At 32.2% G+C, this 14,270-nt stretch overlaps 1 protein-coding gene and 1 long non-coding RNA gene across 2 annotated transcripts in view; one reads left to right on the forward strand and one right to left on the reverse strand.

Moving 5' to 3' along the window:
- On the reverse strand, positions 1–9,680 carry LOC140162290 (uncharacterized). The gene is made up of 3 exons (XR_011860224.1): positions 9,566–9,680; positions 9,104–9,321; positions 1–194 (listed from the first exon to the last, which is right to left on the reverse strand). It is a non-coding gene; the product is annotated as an uncharacterized lncRNA (long non-coding RNA).
- Positions 9,681–12,647: 2,967 nt separating this feature from the next.
- LOC140162889 (coiled-coil domain-containing protein 148-like) overlaps positions 12,648–14,270 on the forward strand; it is a 38,221-nt gene continuing 36,598 nt past the window's right edge. Inside the window, exon 1 of the mRNA XM_072186193.1 lies at positions 12,648–12,726. The gene's annotated coding sequence lies outside the window, so the exon portion shown is untranslated. The remainder of the gene's footprint in view (positions 12,727–14,270) is intronic.

Below are 14,270 nucleotides of genomic sequence, written 5' to 3' on the forward strand. Positions count from 1 at the left end.
ATTACTGATAAAGGCGGCTGTACAAACATGTATATTTGTAAGACCAATCTATTGCAATGTTTTTGAGAAGGGTATTGGCCTTTCATATCTTTCGTTTAGAGGCATATATGCTTCTAGACGGAATTCTACGGTAGTGCAGTTGGGTTTGAACAGCCGCCGTTGAGGTTATTCCGAAGTCTTCACAATCATTTTAACTGTAAAAATGAATAACAATATAAACATGATAAAGAACGTCAAGTTATAGACTAATTGCAACAATTAGGCCAAGAAAAAAATGTTTGCTTGCTAGTGGGATTTTGGGGTGGGTGGGTCGTAATTTATAGTCCTGTATATTTCACTTCAGACCTTCAATACACAAGATACACAAAACGACTGCATACTCACAAGCATAATACCCCCAGCTGATTGGAAACATTGATATGCATGAATTGATAGTTATAAATGTTATAATGAGTTTACAGTAATGATTTTCTTCTTAAGAAAATGTTGTTGGCCAAAAGTTAGACACAGAAAAAAGTAATAAAAAACCATTAAAATTATAAATTAAAAAATAAATTTAAAGGGCCGACCCTAATTTTGGGTCGACCCTAATTTTGGGTCGGTCGGAGGAGGCCTTATATTAGAATGGATTGTTCTATTCCATATTAGCCGAACGGTATTGAACTAACTTGATAAAAATGAATATAACAAGTGAACGCAAATCGCATCAAAACGAGATTTTACAGTTGATCTGTTTCAGAAAAACAATGAAAGTATATGGTTTTGAGAACAAATAATGTTTTAAAGTACCGTAAACCGGGGTGACTTTAGACACTGGGGTGACTTTGGACAGGCATATAGGACAGAGTTGATTGATTTAAATTAAAATCAATGATTTTTTGGGAAAAAAATCATATGATTTAAATTGAGCAACCCTGTCCAAAGTCACCCCAGTGTCCAAAGTCACCCCGGTTTACGGTATATTGATGTATACGCAAAATAAATTTATATAATACTGCCTTTATTCCAGGTTCTGGTTAAACTTGAACTATACGGTCCTTCGGTGAGCTCAATAGGACATAGGCCTACATTGTAAAGACTATTTTACGGCTTACATGATGTGCTATTTACGGATGGGTGTAGGTCTAGGCCTACTGCACGTGCACTGAGTGTAAAACTATTTTTGGTCATAAGTTTTTGGTCATAAGATCCACTTTTAACCAATCAATGAACAAGAATATATTATAATAATTCAATCACTTAAATTGAGTATTTCGTAATCCTATCATACTCTTTTTATGACATTTTCAGTAGATATCCACGAATAAAGCTAGTTCCCAAAATTTCAGTTGATTCCGATTGTACATGTAGACTGCTCCATAGACAATGTGTTGTAATTTCGTTCTGGTATACCAGAACGATATTCAAATGTTACGATATCTTTGTTAAACGCCTAAAAATTATTTGTACATAAACATTATGTAGCCAGAGGTTTCCAGTGATATAAAAAACTTTTTTTGAGAAAAGTGTGGGGAGGGGGGATGATGCTGTGGATCACGAAATGCCCTTTTAAATATCTACTGCTGTTATAATTGAAGCAGTTTTGCTATCTGCTGGTAATAATTCAAATAGTTTTGTCTTTTTAACACATAACTGGAATTTAATTTAAAGAACAACCCAGCAAACACAAAAACGTTTTTAGAACGTTTTAAATAAGTTATATTTTGGGTTTTGGTTTAGGTAAAAATGTTTTAATAACATTAAAATGTCGGGTTATATAAAGGTCATGAAATCGTTTTAAAACGTTTTGTATGAAAACACACTACAACAATATTTTTAAAATGTTTTCGAAATGTCATTGTAAACTATTTTTGCAAACATTTTTGGCCAAATATTTTGTCAACACTTAAAAAACATTATGTTAAAATATTTGTACCCAGCAAACACAGAAATGTTCTTAAAATGTTTTTTTACAAAACGTTTTAATAACATTTAAATGTCGGGTTATATAAAGGTCGTGAAAACATTTTAAAAACGTTATTGTAAATATTTTAGGCAAACATTTTTTGCATAATATTTTTTTCAACCCCAAAATAACATTCTGATTAGAATGATTTGTACCAAGTTTTCAAAAATGTTTTTGGAATGTTATTAAAACGTTTTTATACCCTTTATATAACCCGACATTTAAATGTTTTCTGTAAAACATTTGTGTTTGATGTGCAGTAAATTACCAACAAATGTTATTTAATGTTATGAAAACGTTTTATACCATTAATGTACCCTTTATATAACCCGACATTTAAACGTTTTCTGACAACCTTTTCAAACCTTTTGCGAATGATGTCGAAAACGTTTTGTGTTTGCTGGGAAACTAAATGTGCCCTCCCGTAAAATTCCCACCAGCCAATAAGGGTACGTACCCTTAATTCTTGTTGGAATTTTCAGAGGAGGAAGTTCTCCATGTCTACGTGAAATATGTCCTAAGGCAAAGAAGCCCATATGCGCTCTATGGTATTCGAGCTTTTCGTTATCTATACTGTTGATATTAATATTCAAGCATTTTTGCTATCTACTGCTGACAGTAATAATTCAAACATTTTGTTATCTACTGCTGATAGTAATAATTCCAACATTTTGTTATCTACTGCTGATAGTAATAATTCAAACATTTTGTTATCTACTGCTGATAGTAATAATTCCAACATTTTGTTATCTACTGCTGATAGTAATAATTCAAACATTTTGTTATCTACTGCTGATAGTAATAATTCAAACATTTTGTTATCTACTGCTGATAGTAATAATTCCAACATTTTGTTATCTACTGCTGATAGTAATAATTCAAACATTTTGTTATCTACTGCTGATAGTAATAATTCAAACATTTTGTTATCTACTGCTGATAGTAATAATTCAAACATTTTTGCTATCTACTGCTGACAGTAATAATTCAAACATTTTGTTATCTACTGCTGATAGTAATATTCAAGCATCGTGTTATCTACTGCTGATAGTAATAATTCCAACATTTTGTTATCTACTGCTGATAGTAATAATTCAAACATTTTGTTATCTACTGCTGATAGTAATAATTCAAACATTTTGTTATCTACTGCTGATAGTAATAATTCAAACATTTTTGCTATCTACTGCTGACAGTAATAATTCAAACATTTTGTTATCTACTGCTGATAGTAATATTCAAGCATCTTGTTATCTACTGCTGATAGTAATAATTCCAACATTTTGTTATCTACTGCTGACAGTAATAATTCAAACATTTTTGCTATCTACTGCTGACAGTAATAATTCAAACATTTTGTTATCTACTGCTGATAGTAATATTCAAGCATCTTGTTATCTACTGCTGATAGTAATAATTCCAACATTTTGTTATCTACTGCTGATAGTAATAATTCAAACATTTTGTTATCTACTGCTGATAGTAATAATTCAAGCATCTTGTTATCTACTGCTGATAGTAATAATTCCAACATTTTGTTATCTACTGCTGACAGTAATAATTCAAACATTTTTGCTATCTACTGCTGACAGTAATAATTCAAACATTTTGTTATCTACTGCTGATAGTAATATTCAAGCATCTTGTTATCTACTGCTGATAGTAATAATTCCAACATTTTGTTATCTACTGCTGATAGTAATAATTCAAACATTTTGTTATCTACTGCTGATAGTAATAATTCAAGCATCTTGTTATCTACTGCTGATAGTAATAATTCCAACATTTTGTTATCTACTGCTGATAGTAATAATTCAAACATTTTATTATCTACTGCGGACAGTAATGATTCAAACATTTTGTTATCTACTGCTGATAGTAATATTCAAGCAATTTTGCTATCTACTGCTGATAGTAATAATTCAAACATCTTGTTATCTACTGCTGAGCATTTTTGCTATCTACTGCTGACAGTAATAATTCAAACATTTTGTTATCTACTGCTGATAGTAATAATTCAAACATTTTGTTATCTACTGCTGATAGTAATAATTCTAACATTTCGTTAGTAATATAAATATTCAAGCATTTTTTGCTATCTACTGCTGATAGTAATATTCAAGCATTTTTTGCTATCTACTGCTGATAAGAACAATCCAAACATTTTGTTATCTAAGTCTGCTAATAGTAATATTAAACATTAAACATTTTCGTTATCTACTGTCGAGAGTAATATTCAAGAATTTTTTCTATCTACTGCTGACAGTAATAATTCAAACATTTTATTATCTACTGCTGACAGTAATTAATCAAACATTTTGTTATCTACTGCTGATAGTAATAATTCAAACATTTTGTTATCTACTGCTGATAGTAATAATTCAAACATTTTGCTCTCTACTGCTGACAGTAATAATTCAAACATTTTGTTTTCTACTGCTGATAATAATAATTCAAACATTTTGTTATCTACTGCTGATAATAATAATTCAAACATTTTTGCTATCTACTGCTGATAGTACAAATTCAAACATTTTGTTAGTAATATAAATATTCAAGCATTTTTTGCTATCTACTGCTGATAGTAATAATCCAAACATTTTGTTATCTAAGTCTGCTAATAGTAATATTATGCTATCTACTGCTGATAGTAATAATTCAAACATTTTGTTAGTAATATTTAAAGCATTTTTGCTATCTACTTTTGACAGTAGTAATTCAAACATTTTGTTATCTACTGCTGACAGTAATATTAAAGCATTTTTGCTATCTACTGCTGACAGTAATAATTCAAACATTTTGTTATCTACTGCTGATAGTATAATTCCAACATTTTGTTATCTACTGCTGACAGTAATATTAAAGCATTTTTGCTATCTACTGCTGACAGTAATAATTCCAACATTTTGTTATCTACTGCTTATAGTAATAATTCTAACATTTTGTTAGTAATATTTAAGCATTTTTGCTATCTGCTTTGACAGTTATAATTCAAACATTTTGCTATCTACTGCTGATAGTAATATTCACATATTTTTGCTATCTACTTTTTTAAATTCTTGTTTGAATTTTCAGAGGGGGAAGCTCTCTATTTGTTCGCAAAATTTATCCTAAGGCAAAGGAACTCATGTGCGTTTTACGGTATTCGAGCTTTTCGTTATCTACTGTTGAGAGTAATATTCAAGCATTTTTGCTATCTACTGCTGACAGTAATTAATCAAAAATTTTGTTTTCTACTGCTGATAATAATAATTCAAATATTTTATTATCTAGTGCGGACAGTAATAATTCAAACATTTTGTTGTCTACTGATGACAGTAATAGTTCAAACATTTTGCTATCTACCACTGATAGTAATAATTCAAACATTTCGTTAGTAATATAAATATTCAAGCATTTTTTGCTATCTACTGCTAATAGTAATAATCCAAACATGTTGTTATCTAAGTCTGCTAATAGTAATATTAAAGCATTTTTGCTATCTACTGCTGATAGTAATAATTCAAACATTTTGTTAGTAATATTTAAAGCATTTTTGCTATCTGCTGCTGATAGTAATAATTCAAACATTTTGTTATCTACTGCTGATAGTAATAATTCAAACATTTTGCTATCTACTGCTGACAGTAATAACTCAAACATTTTATTTTCTACTGCTGATAGTAAGAATTCATTTATTGCTGATAGTAATATTCAAGCATTTTTGCTATCTTCTGCTGAGAGTAATATTCAAACATTTTGTTATCTACTGCTGATAGTAATATTCAAATATTATGCTATCTACTGCTGGTAGTATAGGTCAAAACAAGTCTTTGTTTGCACAGACATGGGGTAGAAAGGAATGGGTCGGTAGGTCGATTTTTTTTTGTCTTAGATCTATCCAGGTGCTAACAGCAAGTGAGTAAGATAAAATATAAGACATTCAGCCTCACATTTTGTAATTGTATTTCAATCTTACCATATATAAAGTTTAATCTCCAGCAATAAAATCTTGATACAGATTCAGTATAAATTCAGTATAAATACATGCTTGTTGGAAGGGTGACGCATTGGAAGTCTGTAGTATAAAATCCCAGATATACTAGTCACATGCTTGATTCTTGATGTTGATGGTAAAATATTGTTGGGTAGGGCTAAATGGGAAAAATGAAAGCTGTGATTGCCAGGAATATTAATTTTCAGGTGTCATTTGGCATTTTTATAAAAAAAACCATTATTTTCTTTATTTTTAAATTATTGTAAAAAAAGTGTTTGATGTTTTTTTATTTTTGGGTCGGTCGTGTCTGGGCAAACAAAGACCTTTTTGCCTAATAAGTCAAACTTTTTTAAAATCTATACTGCGGAATATTCAAGCATTTTCGCTATCTACTGCTGATAGTAACCAAATATTTTGGTATCTATTGATAGTAATATTCAAGCATTTTTGCTATCTACTGCAAGTAATATTTTAAGTACTTTACTATCTAACATATCTAATGCTGATAATAATGATTCAAACATTTTGCTATCTACTGCTGCTAAAGTAATAATTCGCGTGCTTTGAAAAGTTAACCAAAAATGCTTAATTTTCAAAAAAATCATAAAAAGCCTGATTTTCGCCCAAATTTCGAATATTTTTTGATGAAGTTGGTCATAATTAAAAAAAATTAAAAAAAACGGTTCCTTGATATTTTTATCTAGTTTTTAAAAATTAATGAAAAAAAAATTGGCCCAAGAATTTATTTGTTACCTTGAATGAAAACGAAGTGAGCCGAAAACCTTTTTTAAGGGATTTTGGGCCAAAACTGAGCATTTTGGCCCAAATTTCAACCTCACAGATGACTTTTTCAAGTCTTTGCCATTCTAAATATGCTTACTTGTATATACTTTAGACCAAAATAAGTAACATGTATATCGTCCCCGTCCACACCGATTTTTGTAGATTTTCAAATATTTTTGTTAATTTTCTTTTGCTCTTTTACTTTGTTTCCAAAATTGTTGTGAAGCAAAAACATGTACAGAAGTTATTGGTTATCATATTGCAAACACGTTATTCAGGCTATAGTGCTTTGGAGAAATCAGTTTCTATGATTTTTTGATAATGTTGACACAGATATGAACATGATGAATGGTTACTGTGTATCAAAATAACAAATAATAAGGGCCTACCTCACCAACTTTTGATAAAGTTCAGACGATGTCGGGTTACATAATGGTATAAAACTTTTCATAACATTCAAAAACATTTTTGAAATTGTACTACAAAATATTTTAACATTGTTATTTTTTTAAAGTGTTGACAAAATATTTGACAAAATGTTTGCAAACAAAAGCAGGCATTTTGGATTCATTGGTGCAAAAGAATGCAACTATAGCTTGAGACCATGTACCAGATGCAGCTTGCAGCTTTTACAAGCGTGAATATTTTGAGCATAATTTTGACATTTTTGTTTTTTACTAAAACGACGATTTTTCACACAACAATGCACGAATTTTGTGACAAGATAACTCGAGAAATATGCAAGCAAAACGTAAATTTTTAGGTAAATGTTTTAGAGCACATCAAAGTCCAGGGAAAGTTTTCTCATTTTTTCAAAATTTGTTTTTAACAAAAATATACACCATTATGTGAAATTTTGGGTTGGATCGAACTCATGGAAAGCTTACTGAACTTTTTTATCCTACCTGATTTTTGGTGTGTCGTCACAAAACACTTTGGGCAAAAAAAGTGTATTTTTGTGATTTTGTTCAAAAACTAAACATTGTTGTTTAAATCTGACGTTACCATAGGCTTCCTCGACTTGTCTCTCCATTCCAAAAATGTATAGTTTTATATACTTTGGACTTAAACTTCGGAAATAATGAAGTCGGAAAAGGGCCATGTTCTCTTCCATTACTCTGCTCTTCAACGTGTTTACAAATCGAGGATTAAAAAGTGTTCAATCTTTAGATACTGTTTTTGCTGTGTATTGCAAATAATATTCATTCTTCATTCAAGATCATCATTCAGAAATCAGCCATTTCATATTTTCTTGTGTACTCATTAATTTTGCACATTATACTCGAAAATATTAAAAATAATTAATTACATGTGGAGTTATAATGTAGTTGATATTTTTATTAGGTCCAATTCATATTTGTTGATGCCCATAAAATTGTGGGAACTTGGGTGTATAATGCGCTATAAACACTCACAAATTTGAGTTCAAGCCTTTAAGTTTCAACCAAAGAAAGGCGAGGTATTTGTTTGGGTTTGTGACCCATGGTATGGTGTGACAATGAAAGCTGATGACACTTCGTTGTTAAATTACAACACAGGGGGGGGTGCACTCAACTTTAAAAGTGATGGTATGTGCTGTCAATAGGCCCCTTTCTTTAAATATAATATACCCGATGCCAAAATACTGTAATGCTGAAACTTTCAAATTTCAGCATTTTGTATTGTAAATTTGGGATATTTAAAAAAAAAATAGATTTTTGCTCAATTTTTTTGCACATTTTCTACTCGATGACACCTTTTTTGAAACTTAATACCCAGTGACCCCTTTTTTTCAAAATATTATACCCAATGACCTTTTTTTCATTTTGTTTGTGCTCTATGCCCCCTCCCCCTTTTTTTAAGAACGTTTTGTACGGTACCAATATAGGCCCTACTTTGCAACAGTAGTAGGCACATACCCGTCACTTTTAAAGTTGAGTGCCCTCCCCCCGGATTTGAGAACATATGACTGAAATTGACCTATACAAGTTATAATGGAACTGTAATTGCATTATTTACATAATTGAGATGGCATAGCAATTAACGATGATGCTAATGAATATGACGATGATAATGATTATTGGCGATGATGATGATAATGATGATGATAATGATGATGATGATGATGATGATGATGATGATGATGATGATAATGATAATGATAATGATAATGATAATGATAATGATAATGATAATGATGATGATGATGATGATGATGATGATGATGATGGTGATGATGATGATGATGATGATGATGATGATGATGATGATGATGATGATGATGATAATGATAATGATAATGATAATGATAATGATAATGATAATGATAATGATAATGATGATGATGATGTTGATGATGATGATGATGATAATGATTTATGATGATGATGACAACAATAACGATGATGAGATAGACCTACCTTATTCTTCTGCATCTACTTTCGCAGTCTTGATCTTCACTTTGAAATGTTTTCAACGCTCCCTTTTGGAGGATTACGAGAAGTTTCGGTTCCAAGTTTGATGGCTGCTTGATGGATGAGTCTTGAGTGATAAATGCCGGCCATATAGTTGTTGGTTCACTTGAAATTCCTGCTTGAAATCGAAGCTCGAGGTCAGATGCCGTGTATGCTCAAAACAACTGAAATGAAACAATTTCAAAGCAAAATGTTTGTTGGTTCAAATTGAATACATCATTATGTAATTATGATTTGTGGATTCATTGAAATCCATTGTAACTTGATTCACTTTGATTGATGGCCGAGTATACTTTGTGATCAACGAGAATATAAGGCATAGGCCTAAATACATCTAAACATATCTATCTAATTCTTCTTTCCCAGTAATAAAAAACAACAACCAAGAAACACAAGAAAATTTCTCACCTGTGAATAGCGACGTTATTTATAGATGAACAAAATTTGGCATCAATTCAGCCGCGTTGGTTCATGGACAGTCAAGATTTATCACAAGCCTGGGATTTATCACCATCCACATCGTTGTCAATTATACACCGAATGAAAATGAAATCGAGTCTGTCCCGCGAATATCACATCACAAACAAAGACGCGGTATCACGTGATTTTTAATGATGAAACTAAGTCTCGGAATTGATAATATTTTACGCAGAATATGATATAATAAGTCATATATAGCAGGTGTAGGCTACGAGAACGTTACACAATAAGGCGACGAAACAAAACAACAACAACAAAAGAAAAAAAACCTTAAAAAAATTTGAGTCTGTCGTAAACCAACCTACCCTAAAATAAGCTTGACCCTGACTTTTTTTTTTGAAAAAAAAAAAAAAAACACGTTAAAAAAAGAATTAAAAGAAATTAATCTAAAAACAGCTCTACCTACCTTATTTTTTATGTTACGTCAATCAAACAATTTTTAGGCATAACTCTTGTTTCAGCTGGGCGCCCGTTTTGAAAAATACGCTGTTTTGACTTGTCAAGTTTTCAAAGCTGTTAATAAAACTCGTCTTTCTCGACTTTTTTTTTCAACACCAGAAATGGTTTTTTTTTTCAACTTTTCAACTATTAAAAGTTCTGATGAATTATATTCTGAATTTTTTATTAAGCTCTAAATGCTATCATCAGTAGATAAAAAAACATGAAACATCAACGTATACCAACAGACCTTCCTAACTCTTGTTTCAGCCTGGGCGGCCGTTCAGAAAATTGGGCTTGTCATCTTTTCAAATAGTATTTTAACCAAAAGTTGGCCTTTTCAACTTTTTGGGCCTCATCGATTTTTTTTCAACTTTTCAACTATTGCAAGTTTTGCTAAATGAATTATATTCTGGTTTTTTTATTAAGCTCTAAATGCTATCTTCAGTAGATAGCAATACACATGAAACATCAACACCAACATACCCTCCAAACTCGTGTTTTAGCTGGACGCCAGTTCAAAATATTGTAACCATTAAAAGTCGGCTTTTTCAACTTTTTGGGCCTCATCGATTTTTTTCAACCAAAATTAATTGTCTTTTTTTCCAACTTTTCAACTATTGCAAGTTCTGCTAAATGAATTATATTCTGTTTTTTTTTATTAAGCTCTAAATGTATCAGCGTACAGATTATGCATCGATTCGCTGATAACTTATTAAATTTTCTTCTCGATTTCAATTTCCTTACCGCCGATCAAGTTCTTGAAAGAGGCCACATCATGCAGGAGCTATGTTGGTGGTAGATGGCAGCGAGTTCCATTTTGGTATATTGTCCATGGATAAAGTGAGAATTTATAGCAGTCTTTGTTGGGGCGTATGACGTTATAGTTAAGTTCATGAGTTTGACGAGTAGGGCGTCTGGCTGTAGTGTTCTTGGTCAGGAGATGACTGATGTTCGATGGTGTAAACTTGTGAGTTTCTTTGTATATAGGCTAGTTATGAGGCGAGCCTTTTCCCTTCTGTCATGTCTGTCTTGAAGTGTGTCCCATTTCAGATCATGAAGCATGTCCGTGACACTGCTGGTGCGTCTATACTTTACAAATCTAACGGCCCTCCTCTGGACTTTTTCTAAATTATCCTGATGAATTTTCTGGTACGGATCCCAGATTGGGCTGCAATATTCTAGCCTCGGTCTCACCAGGGTTTTATAAGCAATCTCTTTAGTGCGAGGGGAACAGTTCCAAAGGTTTCTTTTCATAAGCCCAGAACGCTGTTTGCTTTGTTGACAGTCTGATTTATGTGTTTAGCCCAAGATAAGTTGCTGGATATCTCGACCCCCCAAGTAGGGATGGTGATCTACAGTTTGGAGAGTAGAAGTTCCCATGCGATACTGATGTGGAATGAAACTTCTTTGATGTGTCACGTGCATGATGAAACACTTGGATATATTGAACTTCATCTGCCAAGTTTCTTCCCAGTTACAAAGAGAGTTGATGTCTTCTTCTTCTTGTAAAATATCACAGTCCTCAGGGGAACTGATAGCTCTGTACAAAATCAGATCATCTGCGAAGAGTCTCACTTCAGATGTTTCTCCCTCCGGGATATCATTAATATAGGCTAGGAACAATATGGGACCAAGGACAGTCCCCTGGGGTACTCCTGAAATTACAGGTGAACTTGGGGATGCCTGTCCATCAATGACGACACTTTGCTGGCGTTAAGCCCTCAATCCAAGATTTGGTATCTCCTCTTATTCCAAAGTGTCAACAAAGAAATAGGCCTATAATTTTTATACACATAAATGGTCCTTGTCTTTCTTAGGAAGCAAAGTAATAATACCATTTCTTTGAGACAGTGACATGAGACCATTATTCATAGAATAATTTTACGAATTCATCAACATATCACTGAGAAATATCGGGCCAAAACACAATGTAAAATTCTAACATCAAATCCCGGTGTTTTGTTTTTACTTATAGAAACAAAAGTAGGCCTATTATACAATTCAGATTTAGAAAATGGCTGATCAAGGAATTGTTTACTTTCCTCACTAATATCAATATTATCAAGAAACTCATTAGCATTACCATTCAAGATTGTTCTGACAGGAGTAGAGTGCCTGGAAAAGGAATGGATTTCATCCATAACATTACAAGAAATGATGGAATCATCATCAAGCTTAAGCCTGTGAATATTTTTTCTATCAGAAGATCTTTTCTCTAAATTATTTAGAGCTTTTCTCACCATGCTCCATCCAAGGAGAACGCGAACGGATCATCAAACCTTTAGTTTCAAGATCTAAAATTTTATTAAGCTCAGACTCAAGCTCATCCAGGTGGTTGGATAATGAATCATCATCATTCAACTGAATTTTAACTTTCTCAATTTGATCCATCAATTTTGTTTTCGCAGCTTTCCTTTCCCTCTTTTCCCTGGCACAAACGTTATAAGTTTGCGACTCCCCCTCCTCCAACAATCGACGAGTCTTCACAAACTTTTCAGCCTCGTTATGACTCCCAATTATTTATGCAAAATAGGCGATTACTATTTTCCATGCATCAAATTGATGACAACAAAAACAAGAAACCAGGGAGAACGCGGATTTCTATCCGAACATTTTGAGGCAAATTCTAGCTTTTACTTGTAACTAGGGTAAGTTTTGATACTATATTTTGGTTATATTACTTACATGTTTTTCAATTTTTAACTGGTTAAGCGTGACAAGAGACCGGAGCAGGTGATATTTTATAGTATAATTGTGGTAGTCGAAAGTGGTGCAAAATTTTGCAGCCATGACCATACATGTACTACATGCATGCATGCTATTAATGGTGCATGTATATATAATCTAGTCCGAATAATCAGTCCCAGAACAAAATATTAATTTCTGACATGATCGTGTTCTGGGACTGAACTGTTTCCATATGAAATCTTGATAGCAAATTGGACAAAAGAAGCACATGGTTCTACTTGACAGTTTTTAATCCCTACCAGTGTTGGACTCGGAAGTTATAAAGGACTTGGACTCGGACTCGGACCCCAAGGACTCGGGGAATCAGCTTTGAGTCCTCCTCGAGTCCGGCAAGGTCTTTTTAGGTCTTTTATTTTCGTTCATTGTAAACTTCTTATGCTTGATCAATGATCACATCACATGATTAATTTAAGTAGTTTTATGCAAATAAATTCAGTTTGTAAATAAAAGTAAGCCTACAATCAAAAAGCAAGATTGCTTTCAGTTATATCTTTAATTGGTTAAATGGATTTTAATCATATTCATTGTTTTGACATGACTGCTTTGTACTACGCAAGTCTAGAATGTACATGAATAATAATAATACTCTGGGGCACTCAAGTTAAATTTTGGTAGGGGTGTGCGGCGCCGAACTTTGGGAACTATAAGTATAAGAACTGATTTGGGGGCAAAATAGGGGCTTGATGAACGGAAATTTCAACATTTTTGTGGAGGTCTGTGAACTAAAGTTGGGCCAAATTATAGGCTTTGGAGCTAACAAATTCAAAATATTTCCAAATTTGAGCTCAAGACCCGACAATTTTAAGTCGATTCCGAGTTTATCGTCCCCCGACCGCGTCACTTTTTGAACACCAAAATCACCCGCGTCAAATTTTCAAAAATGCCAAAATAATTCATTATTTTTAAAGTACAAGATCAGTGTTTTCATCAGTTTTAGCAATTGGAAACATATATTTTTGTTTGTAAAACATATAAATTTATAACTTGGAACCAAAACCAGGCTCTTTTCTAACTTTTCTAGTCCCTACCCATTAGTGCTGTCGTCGACATGCCTTATGTCGACATAATGTCGACGTCGGCACGTATCCCGACATGTCGACATAAAAAATATTCTAAAAAAAAAAATTTTTTTTTTTTTTTTCATTCAAAAAAATTTTTTTGGCCAGAAAAGTAAGTTATAGGCCCCAAAATTACTTGTTATTCAAGGTTGGAAACCAGAAATATTGCTGCTACAAAAAAAGAAATGCCAATTTTTTTTTACAAAGTTGGATAAATTTGTTTATTTTGATTACCTTTGCTTCTATTGAACAGTCAGGGACACATTGAATTAGTATGCATTGCTAGCTGTTCAATAGAAGCAAAAGTAATTAAAATATACAAACGTATCCAACTTTGTAAAAAAAAATTGGCATTTTTTTTTTTTTTTTTTTGAGTAGCAATATTT

The sequence above is a fragment of the Amphiura filiformis genome, chromosome 10, assembly GCF_039555335.1.
Source record: "Amphiura filiformis chromosome 10, Afil_fr2py, whole genome shotgun sequence".
NCBI classification, from domain to species: Eukaryota; Metazoa; Echinodermata; class Ophiuroidea; order Amphilepidida; family Amphiuridae; genus Amphiura; species Amphiura filiformis.